Raw genomic sequence first — 27708 nt, 5'->3', positions numbered from 1 at the left:
GGAAGTGAAATGTCTGTATGCTTTTCTGCAGAAGAGAAGATGATTGAAGATTTGAATGGAGCCTCAGCAGGGGATGAAGAAGAGGCATTGGAGGGGATGGGAAAGGGTGTGGAGATGAGGGCCAGTACTTATGATAAGGGAATCATTAAATAATCACCTAGCATGGGATGAAGAAGCAAAACCAAGTAGAGAGAAGATTAATGGTAATAAGGTGAAAAGAGAAGGTGAAATAAATGAAAAGGACTTGAATGAAGAGCTTCTCTACTCTTGTTCAGAAGATGCCTTCTCAGGCAGCAGAGTTGATACTCTAATGCTAATGGTGCCAAGCCTTCAGCATTGGTCCTGGAGAGCTCTTTTTTATTCCCAACAGCAAAGTTACCCATTTTGTGCCAACTAGTGTCATCTTGTACTTTATGCCCATCTGCGAATTAACAAGTTACTAAGCAAAATGTACTGGCTTATAGAAGGTCAACTGTTCCTGTTATATTGTGTGTCATGGGCAAATTGAATTTTAAATCATGCTTTATAAACCTTACTTTTTAGGCAATTAACTGGGTGTCTTATGTGGTGCATTAAAGTGAGTTATCCTTGTTAAAATATAATGGTTTGCATTAATCATTGCTGTTCTGATTTGCTGTCTATCATACTAATGATTCTATTGGGGTTCAAAAGATGGTATGCAACAAGTGTTTAACTTCTTTTTAATTAGCATAGCTTGATAATGTTATCATAGTAAAAGTGAATTATTCAAAAGGTTCAAAACATTACAAAATTGAGGATGGATGAGATTCAGACCAGTGAGAGCCAAATATCAAAACAAATGTCATGGTTCAAGCAAAATATATCCCCTCATTATTATCCATGATAAACTATATTGGGCAGAAAGTGCAGACCCAGAAGCTACTAGATTTTGCTAGATGGAGTCAGAGCGTGATCCATTTTTTCATCAAGTACTAATCAGTACTTCTCAGTACTGATGTTGTTGAGGATGTTACAGAGACTCTGCATTATGGATTTGGACTACAGACTATGGACTTTTTCCAGTCTTATGGTTTTTATATTCTGTGTTTTCACCTGTTCTTTCTCATCATCTTGTGCGGGGGGGGGGTGGTATTTGGGGGTCGATATCCTTGCTGCATTTCATGCGGGGGGAGGGGGTTTGGGGGGTGTTGATGATTGTGTTGCCATTAAGTTTTGTGCTTGGGGGGGTAGGATTGCTGTTTCTCTGAACTGACTTCCATAGTTTTCCTTTGTCTCGTGGCTGTCTGGAGAAGAAGAATCTCAGATTTGTATACTGTATACTGCATTTATTTGATAATAAATGAACCTTCTTAAATCTTTGAACGAGTCACCTCTGTAAGTTCAGATCAAAAGGCATTGATCTGAAACATTAACTCTGGTACTCTCCCCACAAATGCTGCCTGACTGGCTGAGTCTTTCAAGCATGTTCTATTTCTGGTTCACGTTTTCATCTTCTGTAATACTTAATTTTTGTTGATTCTGTGGAAAGTACTGGAGATATAGGGAGATAATGGCAGAGTGAACATACCTGGAACTATGGTGTATTTAAGGTTTGAGAAGTAAAGAGTGGGTTGACTCTTGAAGGACAAAACTGACATGAAGATTCACGATTGTTTATTGTCATTCTTTAGTACAAAGAGTAAATGATTGTTACTCTGGATTCAAAAACACAATAAGCATAAGGAACAGAATAAAAAAGAAACAAGAAATACAATAAATATAAATATGAAATCAATCCTATAAAGCACAATGTATAAGTAACTGTTATATACATAGACTGTTTGTATGTACATAAAATAATGCTAGGTTTTGTGAATGTTGTGGTGGTGAGTGGAGGTATTGATTAGCCTGATGGCTTGGAGAATCTAACTGCTTTTGAATCTGGTGGTGCTGGTGTGGATGCTACGTAACTTCTTCCCTGACAACCAGTCTATGGGCAGTGTTGGTGAGATCCCTCATGGTATTGCTGACTTTTTCCAGTATGTTTCTGTATACATCTCAGCTAGATGTAGCAGCAACTGTAAATAGGAAAAAACTGCAGAGAAAGGGAAACGTATCTTGGATTAACAGTTAGGAGACAAAAAGTGAAATATAAGCAACAAAAATTAATCTCAACAGTTTAAATTTAAAATATTCAAAACCTTAGTAGCAATTTACATGAAAATCAATAGTTTAAATTGTTTCCTTTCTGAAGTGGAGAGTATGCAGGACTATTGACCAGATTAAAGAGATATTACTGAGTAAAGTACTATGTTTAACTTTACTGGGTAAACAATGCACAAATCCAGTCATTTTATAAAAGTGATCAAGAAGTGAAGCCAGAATGTTTCTTTGCCAAGACCAATATCTGCAGGTCACAGATCATTCAGCAAGCGATGGAAAATGGAACTACACAATTAATATCTCTCTTTCTTGCCATATTTTTGGATCAATTGAGAATTCATCTTGATGTATAAATCTGAACCATGGACTGTCCAATCCTCTATGTGTACATCAGACAAAGAGGTGTTGGTGGAGAGGAATGGACCATATTGTCCAAAGCAACTATGAGGAGCCTGGAGAGATACAGTAGAATTCTGATTACTGGGAGAGGTACTAGAGGACTGACTACACAATTCAGACTGAAAAGCAAATGCCTTTGCACAAACACAAATGTTACCAAGTCTCCCAAGTTTTCTTAAACAGCCCAGAAACTAAACCTCCAAGACAATGGTGCAACCATCAAGGGAGAGTTTCATTAAAAATTGCAGACTATTTCCATTTTTGTTTTAACATTCTTATTTCTCATTTATGTATTTATTAAGATACAGCATGAAATAGGCCCTTTAATCCTTTGAGTCTCACTGCCCAGCAACCCCCGATTTAACACTAGCCTAATCACAAACAATTTACAATGATCAATTAACCTACTAACCGGCACATCTTTGGATTGTGGGAGGAAACTGGAGCACCCGGAGGAAACCCATGCATCCACAGGAGGTATGTATAGACTTCTTACAGATGACATTGGAATTGAACTCTGAACTCCAATACTTGAGCCGTAATAGCGTTGCACTAATCACTACACTACCATGGCGCCCACAGTTCATGTTAGGTATGAACATGGATGTAAACATACAAATTATAACAGAAATGAGCTCTGCGACCCCTGAATCTGCTCCACTATTTAACGTACGTTTCACAGATCTGACTGTAACCTCAACTTCACATTCTCATTTGCCTACAGTAAACTTTTACTCCACTGCATCTCTGTCCTTTCTTAAACAAGAAAACCACAAAGTTTCAGCAAGCCACACACACCAAATGATGGAGGAACTCAACAGGCCAGGCAACATCTATGGAAAAGACTACAGTCTATGTTCTGGAGCGAGGCTCTTCATCAGGACTGGATGAAGGCAAGGAGAGCTGGAGACTTTTGACAAGTTTCTTTTTCTTTGTCTATTAGTGCCTAGCTAGAGTAGGCAATGGATCCCAGGCCAGTGGTGTGCTCCTCATGCAAGATGTGGGAGATCTGGGAGAACTTCAGTCTCCCTGATTGTTACATCTGCGTGAAGTGCCTTCGGCTGCAGCTCCTTACAAACCATGTTAGGGAACTAGAGCTACAGACGGATGACCTTTGGGTCATTGACAGGATTGTGGAGGTGATAGATAAGGGCTACAGGCAGGTAGTCACACCTAAAATCCAGGAGGCAAGTAGTTGAGGGAAATGGAATAGGCAGCCAGTGCAGAGGACCCCTGTGGTTGTTCCCCTCAATAACAAATGAACTGCTTTGGATAATATTGAGAGGGACAACCTAACAGAGGAAAGCCACAACAGTCAGGTCTCTGGCACTGACTCGAGTTCTGTGACTCAGAAGGGAAGGGGAGAGAAAGAAGAGTTGAGCAGTAGTGATGGGAGATTCATTGGTTAGGAGTTCTGTAGATGAAAATGAGATTCCTGGATGGTATGTTGCTTCCCAAGTGCTAGGGTCTGGGACATCTTGAATTGAGCCCATGGCATTCCCATAGGGAGGATGAGTAGCCAGAGGTTGTGGTCCACATTGATACCAATGACATGGGGTGGGGGGGGGGGGTGACGAGGTCCTGCAAAGTGACTTTAGGGAGTTAGGTGCTAAGTTAAAGGACAGGACCTGCAGGGCTCTGATCTCAGGTCTGCTACCCATGCCATGACCTAGTGAAGCCAGAAGTAGAAAGATCATGCAGTTTAACATGTGACGAAGGAGATGGTGCAGAAGGGAATGATTTAGATTTGTGGATCATTGGGCTCTCTCCCAGTGTAGGTGAGACCTACACAAATGGGAAGTTTGCACCTGAATTGGAGGGGGTCCAGTATCCTTGCGGGAAGGTTTGCTGGTGCTGCTCTAGTGGGTTTAAATTAGAGTTGCAGAGAGGTAGGACCCAGATCGTCAGAACAGCTAGTGGAGTGGTTGTGGGGAAAGATATTGTTAAAGCTACATACAAAGACAGAAGCTGAAAGGTTGAGGATGGTGGGACTAGTGTTCTGAGTTGCATGTGCTTCAATGCAAGGAGTATTGTAGGAAAGGCGGATGAGCTTACAGCATGGATCAGCGTGTGGGATTATGACATCGTAGCCATCATTGAAACATGGTTCCAGGATTCCATTACTTTAGAAATGATAGTGCAGGAGGGATTAAAGGGGAGGGGGATTTGGCATTACTGGTCAGGGAAAATGTCATGGTAGTGCTCAGAAAGGACAAACTGGAGGGTCTACTGAGGCTATATAGGTGGAACTGAGGGATAAGAAAGGGATACACAAGAAAATCTGCAGATGCTGGAAATTCAAGCAATACATAAAAAATTTTGGTGGAACGCAGCAGGCCAGGCAGCACCTATAGGAAGAAGTACAGTTGACTTTTCGGGTCGAGACCCTTCATTAGGACTAACAGAAAAAAGGGACAGTAAGAGATTTGAAAGTGGGAGGGGGAGGGGGAGGGGGAGACCTGAAATGATGGGAGAAGACAGGAGGGGGAGGGATGGAGCTAAGAGCTGGAAAGTCGATTGGCAAAAGGGAAGGGGGAGTATCATAGGACGGAAGGCCTTGGAAGAAGGAAAGGGGGAGGAGAGCACCAGAGGGAGATGGAGAACAGGCAAGGAGTTATTGTGAGAGGGAAAGAGAGGAAAAAAAAATTAGGGATGGGATAAGAAGGGAAAGAGGAGCATTATGCCTGGTCTGCTGCGTTCCATCAGCATTTTGTGTTTGATAAGAAAGGGATGATAGACCTGCTAATAGTCAGCAGGATTGAGAGAAGCAAATTTGTAGAGAGATAGCAGACAATTGCAAGAAAAATGAGGCTGTGCTAGTAGGTGATTTTAACTTACCACATATTGACTGGGACTTCCATACAGTAAACAGACTAGATGGGAAAGAGTTTGTCAAATGTGTTCAGGAAGATTTCCTTAATCAATATATAGAGGTCACAACTAGAGAGAGCACGATACTGGATCTCCCATGAGGGAATGAGGCAGGACAGGTGACAGAAGTACTTGTAGAGGAAGACTTTGCATCTAGTGATCATGTTTAGGACCAAAGGGCACAGCTTCAGAATAAAGGGATGTCCATTTAGAACAAGGAGGAATTTCTTTAGCCTGAGGGTGAATCTGTGGGAATTATTGCCACAAATAGCTGTGGAGGCCAAGTCATTGGGTATATTTAAAGCAGAGGTTGATAAGTTCTTGATTAGTCAGTACATCAAATGATACGGGGAGAAGGATGGAAAATGAGGAGGAAATTAGGGTTAAGAGGGAAATGGATCAGCAATGAAGGAATGGTTGAGCAGACTCAGTGGCCTAATTCTGCTCCTATGTCTTATGGTTTTATGGTCTTATAATTCCATTAGTTTCAAGATAACTCTGGAGAAGGATAGGACTGGTCCTCGGGGTGAGATTCTAAATTGGAGAAAGGCCAGTTTTGATGGTGTCAGAAAGAAGCTGGCAGGTGTGTACTACGATTAGCAAAGGGATGCTTGGTAAGTGGGAGACAGTCAAAGTGAAATATTGAGAGTACAGAGTTTGTACGTTCCTGTTAAAATAAAAGGCAAGGCTAACAGCTAAGGGAACCTTGGTCTTTGAGGGATATTGAGGTCTTGGCTAAGAAGAAGAAAGAGGTGCATTGCAGGTATAGGCAGCAAGGAACTAATGAGGTACTTAAAGAGTATAAGAAATGCAAGAGAGTAATAAAGAGGGAAACAAGGATGGCTAAAAGCAGGCATAAGGTTGCTTTAGCAGACAAGGTGAAGTAGAATCCCACGGGCTTCCACTGATACATTAAGAGTAAAAGGAAAGCAAGGGACAAAATTGGACCACTTGAAAATCATTTATGTGTGGAGCCAAAACAGATTGGAGAGATTTTAAATAGATTTTTGCATCTGTGTTTACTCAGGAGACAGACCCAGATTCTATAGAACTGAGGCAAAACACTAGAGAGTTCATAGACCATATGTAAATTACAGAAGAGGAGTTTTTCGCTGTTTTGAGGCAAATTAAGGTTGAAAAATCTCCAGGGCTTGACAAGATGTCCTCTTGAACCTTGTAGGAGGTGAATGTAGAAATTGCAAGGGCCCTGCAGAGATATTTACACCATCCTTAGCCACGGGTGAGGGGCCAGAGGATTGGAGGATAGCTGATGTTCTTCTGTTGTTTAAGGGAGGCTCTAAGAATAGGCCAGGAAGGTATAGGCCAGTGAGCCTAACATCAGTAGTGGGAAAGTTACTGGAGGGTATTCTAAGGGACCGGATACATAAATATTTGGATAGACAGAGACTGATTAAGGTTGGTCTGCATGGCTTTGTATATGAAAAGTCACATTTAACCACACTTATAGAATTTTTTGAGGAGGTCACCAGGAAATTTGATGAAAGGAAAGCAGTGGATATTGTCTAAATTGACTTTAGAAAGGCATTTGAAAAGTCCTGCATGGGAGGTTAGTCCGGAATGTTCAGTTGCTTGGCATTCAAAATGAAGTAGTAAATTGATTCAACGTTGGTTTAGTGAGAGAAGCCAGAGAGTGGGAGTAGATGGTTGCCTCTCTGCTTGGAGGCCTGTATGAGATAGATAGATAGATACTTTATTGATCCCAAAGGAAATTACAGTGTCACAGTAGCATTACAAATGCACAGATATACAAATATACAAATATTAGAAGAGAAGTAAGAAAGAATAAAAAATAAGTTACCTCAAACAGTCTACCAGGAGGAGGTCATCACTTCCCTGTCTATAGGTTGACTCATTATACAGCCTAAAGGCCAAGGGTAAGAATGACCTCATACAGCGCTCTTTGGAGCAGCACAGTTGTCTCAGTCTATTACTAAATGTGCTCCTCTGTTCAGCCAAGGTGGCATGCAGAGAGTGAGAAACATTATCCAGAATTCCCAGGATTTTCTGTAGGGTCCTTTGTTCTGCAATGTTGTATCTAAAGTCCGAGGTATACAGGGCAAAAAGGAAGGGAGCCAATACAGTCCCCCGTGGAGCTTAGAGCCATGCCTGCAGTCCGAGGTATACAGGGCAAAAAGGAAGGGAACCAATGCAGTCCCCCGTGGAGCTTAGAGCCATGCCTGCAGTGATCAGTACTGTGTCCATTGTTGTTTGCCATCTATATCAATGATTTTAATGATAATGTGGGAAAATTGCTTACTTACATACTGCCTATTACATCGCTGGCACTTAGGGCAGCAATGAAGGTCCTCCATCTCTGTCTGACCCTGGCCACTGAGATGTAAAAGGATTCTTCATCGCTGTTTATGTAACAGTTTGCTTTACCAGTCAGGGTTGTTAGCCCTGAGCTGAACCCCCGAGCCTAGAAGACCAGAGGACGACTCTTCGTCTGGCCTCTATCCTTTGACCTGTTTGGCATGGCTGGCCTTACCAAGAGCCAAGGCATAAAACCCTGACTCCAGCCGGCATAGCTCTCTGGGTCATTGAGGCACACAAGCCTGCAGACCACGACAAGGCTGTGGTCCTCTTGGAGGAATGTGGTATTTGCTGATCATACCAAGACTGGGTGGTAATGAACTATAAAAGCTTGCAACAGGATGCGGATCAGCTAGAAAAATGGACGGAAAAATGGCAAATGGAATTTAATTCAGATAACTGTGAGGTGATGCACTTTGGGAGGACAAACCAGGGCAGGACTTGCACTGTGAATAGTGGGGCACTGAGGAGTGTAGTAGAACAGAAGGATGTGGGAATGCAAATCCATAATTTCTCGAAAGTGGCATCACAGGTAGATAAGTTGCAAAGAGAGCTTTTGGCACATTGGCCTTCATAAATTAGTGTATTGAGTACAAGAGTTGGGGACGTTATGTTGAATTTGTATAAGATGCTTGTGAGGCCAAATTTGGAATATTGTGTGCAGTTTTGGTCACCTACCTACAGCAAAGTTATCAATAAGATTGAAAGAATACAGAGAAAATTTTCAAGGATGTTGCTGGGATTTGAGGACCTGAGTTACAGAAAAAAGTTGAATATGTTAGGACTGTATTCCCCAGAGCGTATAAGATTGAGCGGAGATTTGATAGAGGTATACAAAATTATGAGGGTATACATAGGATAAATGCAAGCAGGCTTTTCCACTGTGGTTGGGTGAGGTAAGAGCTAGAGGTCATAGATTAAGGGTGAAAGGTGAAATGTTTAAGGGGACCCTGAGGGGGAACATCTTCACTCAGAGGGTGGGACGAATGTGGAACAAGCTGCCAGTGGAAGTGGAGAATATGGCTTTGATGCAACATTTAAGAAAAATTTGGATAGGAGGGGCATGAAGGCCTATGATCTAGGTGCAGATAGATGGGACTAGGTTAAATAACAATTCAGCATGGACTAGGTGGGCCAAAGGGCCTGTTTCTGTGCTGTAGTGTGCTATGACTGTATGACTCTAATGCTGTATGCATGACTCCAGTTGCGACCTCACTCTCACCCCCATATAAGTGAAGTAAACCCTCCCTACTTTTGCATTCAATTCTCCAAGTGATAAACAAATACTTGCTGTTCTTACAAACCTCACTGTTATGAATCACACACTATAACACGTAGAACACTGTGTATCTGAGCTCTATAACTTCACACTATTTAGATAATATGATTATTCTTTCAATTTTCCTGTTAGTAAGGACAATTTAATGCTTTCCCACATTATACTCCACTTGCCAATACTTTCTCAATTATTTAACCTTTCTGTATCTCTTTGCAGTCTCCATATGTCCTTTGGCTAGAACTAGGGTCAAGTCTCAAAAATCAGGGATTGGCCGTCCAGGATATTGCTTTCTTTCCCCAGAAGGTGCTAGTTCTCCAGAATTCACTGCCCTAGAGGTTTGCTGAGGCTCAAGTACTAACTATCTTATCTATTATACCACTGGAGATACTGCCATGGAAGTTGGTTTAAGCTTGAGCTGAATTGATGTGGTCAGGAAATTAGGAAGCTAGCTGAAAGAATGGATTAACCATCCATCTCTTTAACCACCAGGGTTTAAGAGTTGGCATTTTTGTTATATTCATCCACAAGATGTAGACTTTGGAAATTACAGTTTAAGAGTAGAAACAGAACTAGGTCAATCAGCCTTTCTTACCGACACTGCCATTCAATAGATCACATCTGACTTTCATCTCAGGATCCTTTTCCTTCATTACCTCCATTTGCCTTCATTCCGTTAATATCCGGAGATCTACACTGCCCATCAATCTCTGTTTTGGATGTACTCTGTGACTGAGTTTTCACAGTCTTATGGTTCCTTGGGCAAAGTGTAGTGCCTGCTTAGCTCCTGGATCAGGGTCACGTAAAGCCATGGGAGGAGGTGGTGGATGGTCGTGTGAGCAGCTGGTGCACATCACAAGTCCTGTTTACATGACCACTGATGCCAGGCAGACAATCTCTGAAGAGTGTTGATAATGACTGGAGTCACCTGTCTTTCAAAGACATTGCACAGAAGAAGGCAATGGCAAAGCACTTCTGTAGAAAGACCATGATTGCCCACGTCATACAACATGGCTCATGACGAATGAACGATGGTACAGCAAATTTTGAAGATTTATCACCTTCTAGCTGAAAAAAATATCCTATTGCAGTCCTGAATGGCTGGCTCCCTATTTTGAAATTGGGATTCCTTGCTCCAGACAACCCAACAAGAGGTAACATTATGATTGCTTCCCTGTCAAGCCCCTCAAGTATTTTGAAAATCAAAGAAAAGAACACAAATTTTAGTTTCAAATAAAAACAGGAAATGCTGGGAACACTCAGCAGGTCAAGCAGCATCTGTGGAGAGAGAACAACTTAACATTTCAGGTCAATGACCCTCTGCCAGAGGTTGGGAATGTTGCTCATACGTCAAATCTACCTTCCCAGGAATCAATCTGGTGAATCTTTGCTGCACTCCTTCTGTCCTGACAACGATTGCCCTTGGCTAGGGAGACCAGACCCTGGACACAGTATTCCAGCTGTGACCTCATTGTAGTTGAAACAAGACACCACCACCATTCACCTGAAATCAATAAAAGCCAAGCTGAACATATAGGTTAACTTCCAGTGATTAATTTACAAGGTGAGATCTAATTTGGAGTATTGTGTGCAGTTTTGGTCACCTACCTACAGGAAAGATGTCAATAAGGTTGAGAGAGTACAGAGAAAATTTACAAAGATGTTGCTGTGTCTGGATAACCTGAGTTATAATGAAAATTTGAATAGGTTGGGACTTTATTCCTTGGAATGTAGAAGATTGAGGGGAGATTTGATAGAGGTATGCAAAATTATGAGGGGTATAGACACGGTAAATGCAAGCAGGCTTTTCCCATTGAGGTTGGGTGGCTCTACAATTAGAGGTCATGTGTTAAGGGTGAAAGGTGAAATGTTTAAGGGGAACATGAGGGGAACTTTCTTCACTCAGAGGGTGGTGAGAGGGTGGAACAAGCTGCCAGCGCAAGTGGTGGATGTGAGTTCAATTTCAATGTTTAAGAGCAGTTTGGATGGGTATATGGATGGTAGGGATATGGAGGGCCATGGTCCTGGTGCAGGTTGATGGGACTAGGCAGTTTAAATGGTTCAGCAGAAGGGTCTGGTTCCGTGCAGTAGTTTTCTATGACTCTTTGACTCTAAGATCACCCAGGTCTGTCTGACCATCAACAAATTGTTGGTATCGAGGTGGTGTTAGGAAGTAAAAACGGACATGATAACATTGCAGAAGCTCGGGTATACCAAGACATACACATCAATGGGAAACAAGGGGAAAACTCCCTTGACTGGAGGGAAGCTACATACAGGGAAAAATAATGGTGGCTGTTGTAAGTCAAAATGCTCCAGCCAAGTGCATCAGGAGTTCCTTTAGACACAGCTATCTTTAGTGGATTCAACAATGGCCTTCCTTCCATCATAATGATAGAAGTGGGAATATTCACTGATGTTTGCACAATGTTTAATTCCTTTTACAACTTAGTAGGAAGTGTAGCAGTACAAACCTCCATGCAGATGGATGAGACAAAATTCAAGCAGGCCCTGAGGATCTTTTGCAGTAATATTCCAGGGCTAGGGCGACTGAACTCTGACAGCCGTTTTCCTTTACAGTGTATGAGGTCTGACACCAACCAGTGGAGCATTTGCCTCTTTTACATTTGTGTACTGAAAATAATATTAAACAATCTTGAATCTTGAATCTGGAATTTTGATAATAAACTCCAACGAGCCCCTCAACTGACCTCTGAAGTACAACTACTTTGTCCATGTTTGGATTAAACCTGTCAAAGTTCAAAGTAAATTTATTATCAAAAAACATATATGTCACAATATAAAACCCAGCAATTCATTTTGTTGTGGGCATACTCAATAAATCCATAGAACAGCCATAACAGAATCAATGGAAGACTGCACCAACTTCAGCATTCAACTTGTGTGCAAAAGACAACAAACTGTGCAGATAGAAAAAGGAAGAAGCAATAATAATAAATAAGTTAGCAATAAATATGAAGAACATGAGATGAAGAGGCCTTGAAAGTGAGTCTATTGGTTGAGGGAGCATTTCACTGATGGGACTAATGATGGGACGAGTGAAGTTATCCCCTCTGGTTCAGGACCCCGATGGTTGAGGGGTAATGACTGTTCCTGAACCTGGTGGCGTGGGTCCTGAGGCTCCTGTACATTCTTCCTGATGGTAGCAGTGGGAAGGGAGCATGGCCTGGGAGATGGGGGTTCTCAGATGTTTGGTCTTGGTGAACCCTAAATTGCGCATGAGGGAGCAGGTTTCTGGTGACTAAGTGGTTCAGAGACTGAAGTGGGTGACACAATTGTGCAGCTAGTTGAGTTGCTGCTTAGCACCACCAGTGACCCAGGTTCAATTTTGACCACAGGTGCTGTCTGTGTGGTATTTGCATGCTCTGTTACCACATGGGCTTTCTCCAGGTTATCTCGTTTCCTTCCACATCCCATGGACACGTGGGTGGGTGGGTTACTTGGCCACTGTAAGTTGCACTTAACATGTATGTGAGTGGTGGAATCTGGGGAAGCTGATGAGAATGCAATAGCTTGTTTGCCAGAGCAGACCTAATATGTGAAGGGCCTCTTGGGCTGTTTCTGTAGTGTTTCTCTCTTTCTCTCTTCTTTTTCCCAGTGCCTTTTGGTAGTAGTGTTGGTTACTTTACCATTATCACGGAAAAGGATAGAATCAGAAAGGACAGGAACATTTTTAATTGGGGAAAGGCAAATTATGAGGCTATAAGGCTAGAACTTGCGGGTGTGAATTGGGATGATGTTTTTGCAGGGAAATGTACTATGGACATGTGGTTGATGTTTAGAGATCTCTTGCAGGATGTTAGGGATAAATTTGTCCCGGTGAGGAAGATAAAGAATGGTAGGGTGAAGGAACCATGGGTGACAAGTGAGGTGGAAAATCTAGTCAGGCGGAAGAAGGCAGCATACAAGAGGTTTAGGAAGCAAGGATCAGATTATGATTATGATTACGAGGACACGCAGTCCCTTTTTATTGTCATTTAGTAATGCATGCGTTAAGAAATGATAAAAATGTTTTTCCAGAATGATATCACAAAAACACATGACAAACCGACTTAAAAACTAACAAAAACCAGATAATTATAACATATAGTTACAACAGTGCAAAGTAATACCATAATTTGATAAGAACAGACCATGGCACAGTAAAAGTCTCAGAGTCTCTCGAAAGTCCCATCATCTCACACAGACGGTAAACCTCCAGTGCCGCAAACTTGCCGATGCAGCATCCTGGAAGCATCCAACCACAGTCCGACTCCAAGTCCGTCAGAAAAACTCCAAGCCTCCGACCACCTATTCGACACCGAGCACCGAGCACCATCTCTGTCGAGCGTTTTGACACTTTGGAAGGACAAACTCCAAGGCAGAGTACAAAGTAAATGGCAGGATACTTGGTAGTGTGGAGGAGCAGAGGGATCTCGGGGTACATGTCCACAGATCCCTGAAAGTTGCCTCACAGGTAGATAGGGTAGTTAAGAAAGCTTATGGGGTGTTAGCTTTCATAAGTTGAGGGATAGAGTTTAAGAGTCGCGATGTAATGATGCAGCTCTATAAAACTCTGGTTAGGCCACACTTGGGAGTACTGTGTCCAGTTCTGGTCACCTCACTATAGGAAGGATGTGGAAGCATTGGAAAGGGTACAGAGGAGATTTACCAGGATGCTGCCTGGTTTAGAGTATGGATTATGATCAGAGATTAAGGGAGCTAGGGCTTTACTCTTTGGAGAGGAGGAGGATGAGAGGAGACATGATAGAGGTATACAAGATATTAAGAGGAATAGATAGAGTGGATAGCCAGCGCCTCTTCCCCAGGGCACCACTGCTCAAAACAAGAGGACATGGCTTTAAGGTAAGGGGTGGGAAGTTCAAGGGGGATATTAGAGGAAGGTTTTTTACTCAGAGAGTGGTTGGTGCGTGGAATGCACTGCCTGAGTCAGTGGTGGAGGCAGATACACTAGTGAAGTTTAAGAGACTACTAGACAGGTATATGGAGGAATTTAAGGTGGGGGGTTATATGGGAGGCAGGGTTTAAGGGTCCAGGCAAAGGGTTCTGGCCTGAAACATTGACTGATTATTTCCACGGATGCTGCCCGACCTGCTGAGTTCCTCCAGCGTGTTGTGAGTGTTGCTTTGACCCCAGCATCTGCAGAGTATTTTGTGTTTAGGATTTAAGAGTTGGCACAACATTGTGGGCTGAAGGGCCTGTACTGTGCTGTACTGTTCTATGTTCTATGCTACAGCTTCCATCATAGTGTTGATGATTGAGAGTGGACGAATTGAGTAGTAAGTGGTTAGATGGGATTTATCATATTTTTGATAAACAGACTCGACGGCTGGGACCGCAGCCATCAGCTCCTGTACTGGCTTCACTTGCCTCAGCAGCTTGTTGCTGTGGTCTCACTTTTGCAGACTCTATGGTTTGATGTTTAATATTTAGTGTATTATTTGTTCACTTTTTGCTGTTCGTGCGATTTGTTCTTTTCTCGCACATCCTGATGGTCTTGTTGTCATGGTCCCATCTGGCAATTCCCCATCTTGCTATTACCTCCTTAACTGGGCCTTAATCCCCTCATCTGATTTCCAATCATTCCCAGTTCCACTAATTACAGCACACCTGGTTCCCATCAGCGAACATCGGATAAAACTCGGGCAACAGAGCCATATTTTGCTAGGTTGTTGGTCAACTCTAGTGTGAGTAAATTGTGTTTCCTGATTCTTTGGGACTGGTAGTTCTAAGCTCTGCATCATTTCCCAGATAATCTATGTAAACCTTGTCTCTGTGTAAAGACTCTTCTGGATACTGGTTCCCCATTTGTGGTGGTGCTAACACCTCATGACTCTTCCTCTGTGCCTATGTCCTGCACTTGGGTTTGTCCTCAGCCTTGTCCTTGCAACATTTATTGGGTGGGAGTTTTCTTTAAATGGGTTCTATGGTGTTTCTTTGCTTAGTGGTTGTCTGCAGGAAGACAAATGTCAAGGCTGTATACATTGCTAATACAGTAAGTGTACTTTGAACCTTGAGGACAGATACCAGTTTGTAAGGAAGCTGGAACAGATTGGTTTAAGGCATAGCTGGTTCTCATGTTACATAGGGAATGTTTATCTGGTTCAAAGGCCTTTGTTGGACTGAGTGATTTCAACTACTGATTGACATTGTGTGAACTAAAATGAACTATCACAAGACTGGCTGGTGATGTGATGGTGGAGGCTTCAGGAAGAAGCCAGGATGGATTATCTATTTGACACTTAGAGTTGATTATTGGAGGAGTTTGCTTAGGGAAAAAAATGAGACTGGCTTAGATGGCCATCTTGGTTGACATGAATGAGTAGTCCTAAAAGGCTTGCTTCTGTACTGTTTAACTCTGTGGCTTTTTTGTACTGAATACATTTTGTTTGTCTTTACCACTCACACATTGAGTCCTACCATCACTAAGGATGTGATGTTTTAGGATTTGCCTCCATCTGTTAGCTATTTAATTACCAGCATTCAGAACTACATGTGGGAGGACTGCAGAAGGTTGACAACATTTCTGATTGTGATATCCCCTGATGCTATCATCACATGTTTTCTATACTCTTTAGAGCTTCCTTACCTTGTATGGAGCTGAAGTTACACCTGCTGTAGCAGCAAGTCTTTGGATGAGTGAAGAGTATTCCATCATATTGCTAAATTCTGCCTCAGACATAGTGAAATGACCATAGATGACTCGGAAAAGGAGCCATTTTCCTCAGCAACAATCTGCTGGAGAAACTCAGCGGGTTGAGTAGAATCTGTGTGTGGGGTGGGGGAAGGCTTTAGCCTGATCACCTCCGCACCATCCGCCACAAGTGGGACTTCCTGGTGGCCAAACACTTCAATTCTGATTCCCATTCCTGTTCCGATGTATTGATCCATGGCTTCCTCTTGTGCCACTGAGGCCAACCTCAGGGTAGAGGAGCAACACATTGTATTGTCTGGGTAGCCTCCAACTTGATGGTATAAATATTGATTTCTCCTCAGTGAACAAAATTTCTCCCTGTCCTCCTTCCTCTATTCCCCACTCTGACCTTGTACCTCCTCTCACTTGCCTATTACGTCTCTCTGTGTCCCCCTCCCTCCCTTTCTCCTATCGTCCACTCTCCCATCCTATCAGATTTCTCTAAACCTTGATCTTTCCTACCCACCTGGGTTCATCTATCACCTTCCTGCTAGCCTCTTTCCCCTCTTCTTCCCCCCCCCCCCACCATTTAATTCAGGCATCTCTCCCCGCTTCCCTCTCAGTCCTGATGAAAGGTCTTGGCTTGAAACTTCAACTGTTTACTCGTTTCCATGGATGCTGCCTGACCTGCTGAGCTCCTCCACTTTGTGTGTGTTGCTTTGGATTTCCAGCATCTACAGATTTTTCTCGTGCTTTGGGTTGAAAGCCTGCATCAACACTGGAGAACCAGAAAAGTTGCAGACTTTTGATCTGAAATATTGACAATTCCGTTCTCTTCATAGATACTGCTTGATCTACTGAGCTCCTCCAGCAGATTACTACCTGCTTCAGATTCAGGCATCTGCAGCCTCCTGTGTCTCCACTCTTGTCTGAAACTTTGGTTAAGATTATACTGTATAAATGCACTGGTGCAATGACTGCTCCTGGTTAGTGACAAGGGCAGAATAACAGTGATGACACTGAGGGTTGAAGAAAGTTAACTAAATTCTTCCCTGTTGTATTTAAGCAGGATCCTTGAATAAGGTAATTTATGAAAAACTGAAACTGTCACCCAAAAATCTCACCTACATAAGGTTCCAGTCATCCATGATAAAGAACACCTTAAATGTATTGCACAGAGTATGTACACAAAATAAGAAATCCAAACATGAGAAAATCTGTAGTTGCTGGAAATCCAAAGTAACACGTACAAAATGCTGGAGGAACTCAGCATGTCAGGTAGCACCTATGGAAAAGAGTAAACAGTTGGTGTTTCAAGCCAAGACTATTCTTCAGGACTGGTCCTGATGAAGGGTCTCAGCCTGAAACATCAATTATTTATTCATTTCCATAGATGCTGCCTGGCCTGCTGAGTTCCTCCAGCATGTTTGTGTTGCATAAGAAATCCACCCTTGTAGGAGTCTTTGTTATGCATATCAGATACATCACATACTCCAGAGGTTGTGTGCCGTCTTTTCTGTGAGCAAACTTGTCTTTAAACCCATGTGTACTGTGATAAGCAAGAGGAAATTAGCACTAGTACCTCAGAAACCAGATTGTACAATGAGTGATCAGCACCTGATCGATTGTTCTCTGATCCAAACATTGAACAGTGACAACTCATCCCGACATGTTTCACATGATCGAAATATCCCTTGGCCATGCATTCAAGTGCAATTAAAGGAGACTGAAAATGTGAACAATATCAGGCCATTCCTCTCCTCGACCCTGTTCTGCCTGTGGTGGCAGTGGATCTAAGTGTTCATTTGATTTGCACACGGGAGTTCAATAATTGGCATCATTCAGATATAAATTAATGATGGTATTGAAACTGCTGATTCATTCTGAGCCTCTGAGGAGTGTTCCTGATTTCCCTGCCTTCAGCATGAGCAAGTGCTTCCTGGCATCATCCCATAGCTCTAAATCTAATTACGCTGGTCTCAATTTCTCCACCAGTAAAATGAATTCTCTCTGCTGACAACTATCAAATTCTTTAATCATCCTGAACAATTCAATTAGACCACTACTCAGTCTTCTGTGTTGAAGCCTAATCAGGTCTCATCATTTGATTCTGCTCACCCCAGTATCACCCTCTGAATCTCCATGGCACTTCCTCCAAGGACAATTCATATAGAGCTTGAAGAGTCCATCTGGAATAAAGTTGTAAAGGGTAAGGGACGGTGGGTGAGTGGTGCTGGTGACTGTGATGGGTTAGGCACCTGGATTGTTCAGAGACAGGTACAATGGCTGAGAGTTTGAGAATAGGGTGCATTGAAGATGACTCTAAATGTGACAGGTGAGAAGGTTTCCTGAGCAAGTGATAGTGCAGCGCTCTGTAAGTTGTCTACTCTGCCTTGTTGGTTGTTGCTGCTTAACTCATTTTTAAATACAACAGAAATTAAAGGAAGTGGTCATCACATGGGAAACTGGGCAAGGCACAACATCAGCCACAGGGCGACTGAGTAACAATGTATTGGAAGGGCTGAATAGCCTCATCCTACTTCTATCTCATTCTGATGGTTGTATGCTTTCTAGTATTTCTGCCATGTCTCTCCCACTTAGTTCTCATCCCACACTTAAATTTTCATTCCCTCACATTCTCTTTACCCCAGCCTCCCTCATTCTCAAATGGAAGCAGAAAATGCTGGAATGATTTATCAGGTCAGGCTGCATCTGTGGTGGGAGAAAGAGCTAATGTTTCAGGTCAAAGAATCTTGATCCAAAAGTTTAAAGCACATAGGATGCAAGGAGAACTGGTAGATTGGATTCAATCTTGTCTTGGCCATAGAAGACAACTTGATTGGACACAGGAGTGTTCCTGCACAAGTCTGGCAAAGAGCTTTAAAAAGCAGGAAGATTTTCAACGGGAGTCTTTGATTGGAGTACAGGACAGACGCAACAGAAGCAAGTCCGACGAAAAGCTCTAAAAATTCAGTCTGCATAATGGAGGGATACTGACCAGTGGAGTGATCATTGTGGGAGTGGTCTGAGTCAGGGTGGTAAGGCTTTGGCTCAACAGGGCTTCAGCGAGAACAGGCGGAGGCAAGGTAAGTTCATTCCTTATTTCTTATTTTTTTTCTTGCTCATCTCTAGTGAGAATAGGGGTCATGTGTACAGGGCCAGTGTTCTGTTCTGGGTGTCAGATTTGGGATTTCTGGGAGACTGCCAGCCTCCCTGATGGCCACATCTGCATCGGGTGCCTCGAGATGCAGCTCCTCAGAGATCAAGTTGGGGATTTAGAGCTGCAGCTTAATGACAGTCAGCTTTTCAGGGAAAGTGAGCAGTGAATTGAATTGCATTTAATTGACTTTATTACTTGCATCCTTCACATACAAGAGGAGTAAAAATCTTTGTTATATCTCTGCCTAAATGTGTAATTTATAGTAATTTGTAATAAATAGTATGTACAACAGGACAGTCAATATAATGTAGAAAAAAATTGTATCAGTGTGAATTAACCAGTGTGATGGCCTGGTGGAAGAAGCTGTCGTGGAGCCTGTTGGTCCTGGCTTTTATGCTGCAATACCATTTCCTGGACGATAGCAGCTGGAACAGTTTGTGGTTGGGGTGACTCGGGTCCCCAATGATCCTTTGGGGCCTTTTGACACACTTGTCTTTGTAAATGTCCTGAATAGTGGGAAGTCCACATCTACAGATGCGCTGGACTGTCCGCACCATTCTCTGCAGAATCCTGCGACTGAGGGAAGTACAGTTCCCATACCAGGAGTGATGCAGCCAGTCAGGATGCTCTCAATTGCACCCCTGTAGAAAGTTCTTAGGATATGGTGGCTCATAAAAACTTCAACCATCTGAGGTGAAAGAGGTGCTGTTGTTTTTTTCACTGTACAGACCATGTGAGGTCCTTGGTGATGTGTATGCCAAGGAACTTAAAGCTGTTCACCCACTTGAGAGAGAGAGAGAGAGAGGTTGTTTTCTTGACACCACTGTGTCAGGGTAATGACTACTTCTCTGTAGGCTGCCTCGTTATTATTTGAGATTAGGCCAATCAATGTAGTATTGTCTGCAAATCTATTAGAAGATTGGAGCTGTGGGTGGCGACACAGTCATAGGTATACAGAATAAAGGAGGGGATTTAGTACACAGCCCTGAGGGGCTCCTGTATTGAGAGTCAGAGGTGAGAGAGTCCACTCTTACCACCTGCTGGTGATCTGACAGGAAATCCAGGACCCAGCTGCACAAGGTGGAGTGAAGGCCGATGTCTCTGAGCTTCTTGTCGAGCCTGGATAGATTTATGGTGTTGAATGCTGAACTGTAGTCCAAGAACAGAATTCTCACATAAGCGTCCTTCTCCAGATGTGTAAGGATGGTGCGTAGAGCTGTGGCGTCATCTGTCGATCGGTTGTGTCAGTAGGTGAATTGTAGGGGGTTCAGTTTGCGTTATAGCAAGCTGCAGATGTAGTCCTTGACCAGACTCTCAAAGCATTTGCTTATTATTGAGGTGAGTGCAACAAGATGCCAGTTGTTCAGACATGTTACCTTGGTCTTTGTAGGTACAGGGACAATGATGGATGGTTTGAAGCAAGAGGGCACTCCACACTGGGAGAGGGAGAGATTAAAAATGTCTCTAAACACCCTGCCAGTTGTGCTGTGCCCTGGGATGCTGTCCAGTCTCATAGCCTTGCGACTGTCCACTTGTTGGAACCACCTGTGTACTTCAGCCTCAGATGGTCAAGGTGCAGGTCACCTCAGTGGCTCTCCTCGGGGCTCAATGTTGGCTCAGTGATTTAGCTCATCAGGGAGAGAGGCAGCGATGTTGGAAACTCCACTGCGTTTCGCTTTGAAGTCTGCGATGGTGTGCAGACCTTGCCATAAGCCGCGTGTGTTGTTGATGGAGAGTTGTGTCTGGATCTTGTCCCTGTATTGTCGTTTTGCTTCCTTGATGACTTTGTGTAGATCACAGCTGCATTAGACAGGAGCTACAGTAGTCATCCCAAGGCTACAGGAGACAAATAAAAGGGTAACTGTCAGGAGATGGAAGGGAGCAAATCAGTTAGTGGAGAGCACCCGTGGCTATACCCCTCAACAGTAAGTGCTCCATTTTGTGTACTGTTGTGGGGGGGTGGGATGACCTACCTGGGGAAAGCAACAGCAGCTGTGACTCTGGCACTGAGTCTGGCCCTGTGGCTCTGAAGGATGGGGAAACAAGAGGATAGCAGCAGTAATGGGGGACTCTGTAGTCAGGGGGACAGATAGGTGATTCTGTGGAAGCGAAAAAGAAATGTGGTTGGTCATTTGGCTCTCAGGTGCTTGGGTCCATGATGTTTCTGAATACCTCCAGAATATCCTGAAAAGGGAGAGTGAGCAGCCAGAGGGTGTGGTACATATTGGTACCAATGTCATAGGCTGAAAAAGGGAGGACATTCTGAAAACAGAATTGAGTCAGGAAGCAAGCTGAGAAGCAAGACCTCAAGGGAGGTAATCTCAGGATTGCTGGCTGTGCCACGTGACAGTGAAGATAAGAATGGTGAGGTGGCAGATAAATGTATGGCTGAAGAATTCAAACAGGGGGCTTACTGGTGCTTCATGTGTGCTGAGACCTGGGTGGTGGGATGGAGTTCAGTCATCTCACAGCTGGGGGGTGGTGGGAAGAAGCTTTATCCCATCGTAACCATCCTTGTCCTAATGTTGGTACCTCCTGCCTGATGGTAGAGGGTCAAGGAGATTGTGGCACAATGGGAGGAGGGATTCATGACAATACTAGGGGCCCTAATAAACACCTCAGATAGGTGGAAGAGAGAACTCGATGATCCTGCCAAGTCTTCACAATTCTTTGTAGGGTCTTGTGGTCAGATGCCTTGCAATTCCTGTACCAGGTGATGATGGAGCTGGTCATGACACTCTCGATGGTCCTGTAAAAATTGGATTGAATGCGGTGGGGGGGGGGGAGGAATTGTGGGGAGACTCAGTCCCCTCAAGCACTTCAGGAAGTGAAGATGCTGTTGTTTTCTTGATTCGAGAGATGGTGTTGAGACAGCAGGTGAGATCATCCATTACATGCACTCCCAGATGCTTAGTGCTCCTAACTCTCCACAGAGGAACCACTTGGATGAGGTGAGGAGTGTCTGCATCTTCCTAAAGTCCACAACAATCTCTTTTGTCTTGCTCATGTTAGATCCTCTGTTAACTGGGCTGCACAGTCCCTCAGACCAGATGTTATCAGGCCTCTCAGCTTTACATGGGCTGACCCTGGTTTTCCTCACCTCAGCTGCGGCCACACACAGTGCCTTCTCGGGGGAGGGCGGCCTTGCTCGTTGACATATTACATGCATAAAATACATCCAGCCTATCAGAAAGAGAAGCGTCACTGTTGTTGACTCTCAGGGTGTACTTATAGTCCGTTATGGTCAGAATACCATGCCACATGTGCCTCCTCTCTGGTGTTGCAGAAATGGCTGTAAATTCTCTGTGGATAATTCCATTTTGCCTTCCTGATGGTGCAGGAAAGTGTAGCTCTTGCTGAGCTGAGAGCTGTCTTATTCTGATCTGAAGGTGGCTTCCTAATCCCTCAGCTAGCTGTGCCCAGACCTCTGCTGTCAGCCATGGTTTCTGATATGCCCTCACATAGATGTGTTTAATAATGGTAATGGCCTCAATGTACTCCTCTCTGGAGCCAGTCACAGTCTCACATATTCATCAATGTTAATGTGATGTTCATAGGTAGCCATCTCCCTGAACACATTCCAGTCAGTGTTTCCAGCAATCCATAACTTTTTCTTTTCACAGATGCTGTCAGACCTTCCAAGTATTTTAGTTGTTTTTTCTTACCCACCCCCCCCACATTTTTCATTTCTTTTTGAAAAACTAAATATCACTGACAATGATTTTTAAAAAATGCTACAACTGCTCAGTTCATTTCCTTTCACACTCAAGCATACAATGACATTGACATAAATGCTGTCAACTTGGCACAAATGTCAATTGTTTTTTTCCTAATCTACTGATGGTTTATTAAGAAACACAAAAAAGATTACAGATACATAGTCTGAATGGTTGACTAAGGTGCGACAACTAACAACGTTCAGTATCAAATTTATTATCACAGATATTTGTTGCGACTGTGATTGGCACAGCTATTAGTCGGTGGATCCCACTGTTGCCTGTAAGGAGTTTGTACGTCCTCTCCGTGGCCGTGTGGGTTTCCTCCAGATGCTCCAGTTCCTCAACCACCACCCTCCCAGCCCCCCAACAGTTCAAAGGCATACCAGTTAGTAGGTTAATTGGTCACTGTAAATTGTCCTGTAATTAGGCTAGGGTTAAATCAGGGGATTGCTGGGCACTGTGAATCTAAGGTCCAGAAAAGCCTATTCTGTGCTGTATCTCAATAAATAAATTAAATAAATTAAAAATTATGAGCATGAGTTTTGAAAAAGCAAACACAGCCAGTAGGGACATTCAAAATGCTGGTGGAACTTTCAAATCTCTTACCATCTCTTCTTTCAGTTAGTCCTGACGAAGGGTCTCGGCCAGAAACATCGACTGTACCTTTTCCTATAGATGCTGCCTGGCCTGCTGCGTTCACCAGCATTTTGTGTACGTTGCTTGAATTTCCAGCATCTGCAGATTTGCTCGTGTTTTCAGTAGGGACATTCGGTGCCCTTGAGATTATTGGGCAATTAAGCACTTTTTATTTATTTATTTAGAGATACAGTGCAGAACAGGCCCGTCCAGCCCAATGAGCCACACCACCCAGCCAATTTGACTCGAGCCTAAACAGGACAATTTACAATAACCAATTAACCTACTAACCACATCTTTGGACTGTGAGAGGAAACCAAAGCACTTAGAGGAAACCCACGTGGTCATGGGGAAGATGTACAAACTCCATAGAGACAGTGTCAGAAATGAACTCCAGACTCCAACATCCCAAGCTGCAACAGCTTTGGGCTCACTGCTACATTACTGTGGTGCCCATTTGGCCTAGTAGTGTAGTGAAAATGGGTCCAGGGTCAGTGATGTATTTTATGTTCATTGTGGGGGGCCCTGGCACAACTCCAGTCTTCCTGATAACCTTATACTTTATTGTCGCCAAACAATTTGTACTAGAATGTACACTCAACACAGCAATATTTGATTCTGTGTTTCACACTCCCTGGATTACAATAACTACATCTACATGAAGTGTATCCAGCTGCAGCTCCTTATAAACCATGTTAGGGAACTGGGGCTGCAGCTGGATGACATTTGGCACATACTGGATAGGGTGTTAGATAGGAACTACAGGGAAGTAGTCAGACCCAAATTACAGGAGGCATGTGAAGTTGCAGGGCGACTGTCAGGAGAAAGGAAATGTGGCTGTTCCACTCAATAACAGGTATACTTCTTTGGATACTGCTTTTTTTTGGGGGGGGGGAGTCAGGGAACGACCTACCAGAGAAAGTCGTAGCGACCAGATCTGTAGCACTGCGTCTGACTCTGTGGCTCAAAAGGGAAGGGGAGTGGTGGCAGTGAAGAGGCAGAGTTCAGTGGTGATAAGGGATTCAATAGTTAGGGAAACAGACAGGAGACTCTGTGGAAGTGAAAGAGACAACCAGATTGTACATCACTTCCCAAGTGCCAAAGTCAGGGTTGTCTCAGATCAGTCCCACAGCATACTAAAGGGGGAAGAGTGAGCACACAGAAGTCATGGTACATATTGGCATCCACAACATAGGTAGAAAATCACAGGGAGAAAATAGGGAGTTGAGAAGAAAAATGAAAAGCAAGAGCTCCAAGGTAGTAATCTCAGGACTGCTGTTTGTGCCATGCACCAGTGCCAAGGCAGAGTTTCAGATCTGTGGATCATTGGGATCTATTCTGTGGAAAGTATAACCTGTACAAAAACTTGAGGGGGGGAGCAGCTTTATTTGCTTCAGGAATGTTGGTATAAATCAAGTCTATTGTGTTCTCACCTCTGGTAGCAAAGTCACCACGCTGATAGAATTTAGGCAGGACTGTTTTGAAGTTGGCTTGGTTGAAGTCGCCAGCAACAAGAAGAAACCATTGGGGTGTGTGGTATGGAGGTCACCGATGAGCTCATGCACTGCCTCCTCAACATTAACACAGGGTGATGTGCACAGCCACAATCACAATGGCAATGGCAATGAACTCCTTCAATAAATAGAAAGGCTTGTACTTCACCACTAAAAATTCTACCAGAAGTGAACAGGGGGTCATCACTACCAAAGCGTTCACATGCCAGTTGTTGATAATGTAGATACACATCCTTCCTCCATGGGTCTTAACAGAGATTGTGGCATTTCTATCAGCCTGAAAAGAGGAAAAACCCTCTAATTGGGTGGCCTCTTCAGGGGTGGTATCCTGGAGCCACATTTCCATCAGGATGAGCGTGCAGCAATCTTTTATCAAGGATGTGGTGGCTTTGGAGAGGGTGCAGAAGAGGTTCACCAGGATATTGCCTGGATTTTAGAGTATCCACAAAAGGAGGAGGTTGTACAGACTTGGACTGTTTTTTCCAGAGCAGCTGACCTGATGTGCAGTAAGTATATACAACAATGAGCAGCATGGACAGTATATCTTTTTACATGTTGGGAATGTCAAACACTAGAGAACATGGGTTTAAGATGAGTGTGGAAAAGTTTAAAGGAGATTTATTTGCTATGTTTTTTTTTTACAAAGTGCATGGAACACATTAGAGGAAATGGTAGAAGCAGATATGATAGTAATGTTTAAGAGGTAAACAGATAGACCGCAAGCAGGCACATGAAGTTTAGATTGTTAGCACAGAGATCGTGGCCTCTTGTTTTTTCTCCTTTCCCCAGCCCCTCTTCTGACCTTCTCCCCCCCACCCCCATCCATCCAGCTGCCCGTCTGTCCCTTTCATGTTTCACCCTCCCTCCCTCAACCCTTTCAATGCTCCTATCGTTCTGCCTTTTTGATTTCACTTTCACTATCTGCTGATGGATTTTAAGATCTAAATGAATGTACTTTATTCCTGACAATCTCTGGCATACTTTGGACCTTCCATTGATTTTCTTTAAAATCCTTGTAAATGGATGGAGCTTCCTGTCCTTAATGGTTCTCTGCTCAAATCCTATAGTAAAAGACATTTTAGATCTCCCCATTACATTCTCTATTTAGTCAGCCTGGCTCCATCTGATGGGTTTGCAGAGACATTAAGAAGACTTTAACACTAATGAAAGACAAAATCTCTTGAGAATGCAATGTCTTATGGAAGATCCCAAAAGGAACATGTCTGCTTCAGAGCAATAAAAGCAGTATTTTCATCTTGATGGTGTGATTAGGCTGACTAGTGAATGGTTTGATTGTACCTAGGGAAATAACAAAGCATGTGTGCCTAGGCTGTGCTAGTAAATCTTTGCAGCAGGAAAATTGCATCAGGGAAGATCCATCGTCTTAGGTGAGTGGCCTAAGCTGATAGCTGTGAATAGGACTGTATACATACTCATGAAGGAGCTGGGGGAGCGGAGAACCTGGCTGATAAGGGGATTGGCAGATGAGTTTGGCTAGATGGAGGAGCACTTGGGTGGATCAGAAGGAGAGAGAAAAAGACAGGGGAATAGATGACTTGAAATTGGAACATTCAATGTTCATGCCATTGGACTATAGACTTGCTGGCAGAATATGCAATACTGTTTTTCCAGTGTGCATTTGGTCTCATCCTGGCAATGGAGGATGCTGCAGGCAGATATGTCAGTCTGAAATTGGGAGGGAATTAGAATGGCTAGCAGTTGGGAGCTTCAGAGGCCATGGTGGATGGGGACCTTTGCTTGACAAAGTCTGTTTGGCCTCACCAATGAAGAGGCGATCATATTGAAAGCACCAAACAGGTTACAGGAACCTCTCCCTGAAGGACTGTTCAGGTCCCTGGATGGAAGTGAGAGAAGAGGTGTAGGGACAAGTTTTAGACTTCCCATGGTCGTAGGAGAATTTGCCTGGGAAAGGGACATTGGTGGGGAGGGTTGAGTGGACTACAGAATCGGAGAATGATCACCATGGAAAGCGGAGGGAAAGATATGTCTTGTGGTGAGATCTCATTGTAGCTGGAAGAACTTTTGAAGAATGATGCAAAGATGGGTGGGGTGATAGAAGAATAGGGAAATTCTATCTGTCTATGGGGGAGTAGTGGTAAGAGCAAAGCTGTGGGAAGAGGGGTGTCAGAAATGATTGAAGTGAATTTCAGAGTGGAGGTTAGTAGGGAAGCTGATGATATTGACATGCTCTGCACATGAAATGGTTGGGGATTTCCCAAGACCAACAAAGATGTTCAAGAGCAACAAGAACCTTGCACTCAATATCAGCAAGACCAAGGAATTGATTGTGGACTTTAGGCAGGGAAACTTGGGATAACATGCATCAGTCTTCATCAAGGTGTCAGGAGTGGAAAGGGTGAGGAGCTTCAACCTCCTGTACATCTCAGAGGATCTATCCTAGGCCCAACTTATCAATGCAGCCATGATGAGGCATCCCAGTGGCTATACTTCATTAGGTATGCCACCAAAGATCAGCAATTTTCTGCAGAAGTACCATAGACAGCATTATGATAGGTTGCATCCCTGGTTGGTATGAAGATTCCAATGCATAGGATTGGAAAAAGCTGCAGAAAGTTGAAACTCAGCCATATTCAGCACAAGCACAAGCCTCCCCACCATCCTAGACATCTTCAAAAGGCAATGCCTCAAAGGGGCTGCATCTATCATTAAGAACCCTCACCACCCAGGGGATGCCAGCTTCTTATTACTTCGATTGTGGATAAGGTACAGGAGCCTGGAGGCACACACTCAACATTTTAGGAACAATTTGTGCTCCTCCACCTCAGATTTCTGAATGGTCAATGAATCATTCTGCTCTTTGTGCACTACTTTCTTGCATACATTTCTTATTGTAACTTGCAGTAATTTTTATGTACTCCTCTGTACTGCTGCTGCAAAACAACACATTTCATGGCATATATCAGTGGTAATAAACCTGATTCTGATTAATCTGTCAATGACAGCAGCAACCAGCTACTGACCTTCAAGTAATTGGTAAT

This window comes from Mobula hypostoma, chromosome X1, assembly GCF_963921235.1.
Source record: "Mobula hypostoma chromosome X1, sMobHyp1.1, whole genome shotgun sequence".
NCBI lineage: Eukaryota > Metazoa > Chordata > Chondrichthyes > Myliobatiformes > Myliobatidae > Mobula > Mobula hypostoma.
Note: the sequence above shows the minus strand (reverse complement) of the source record.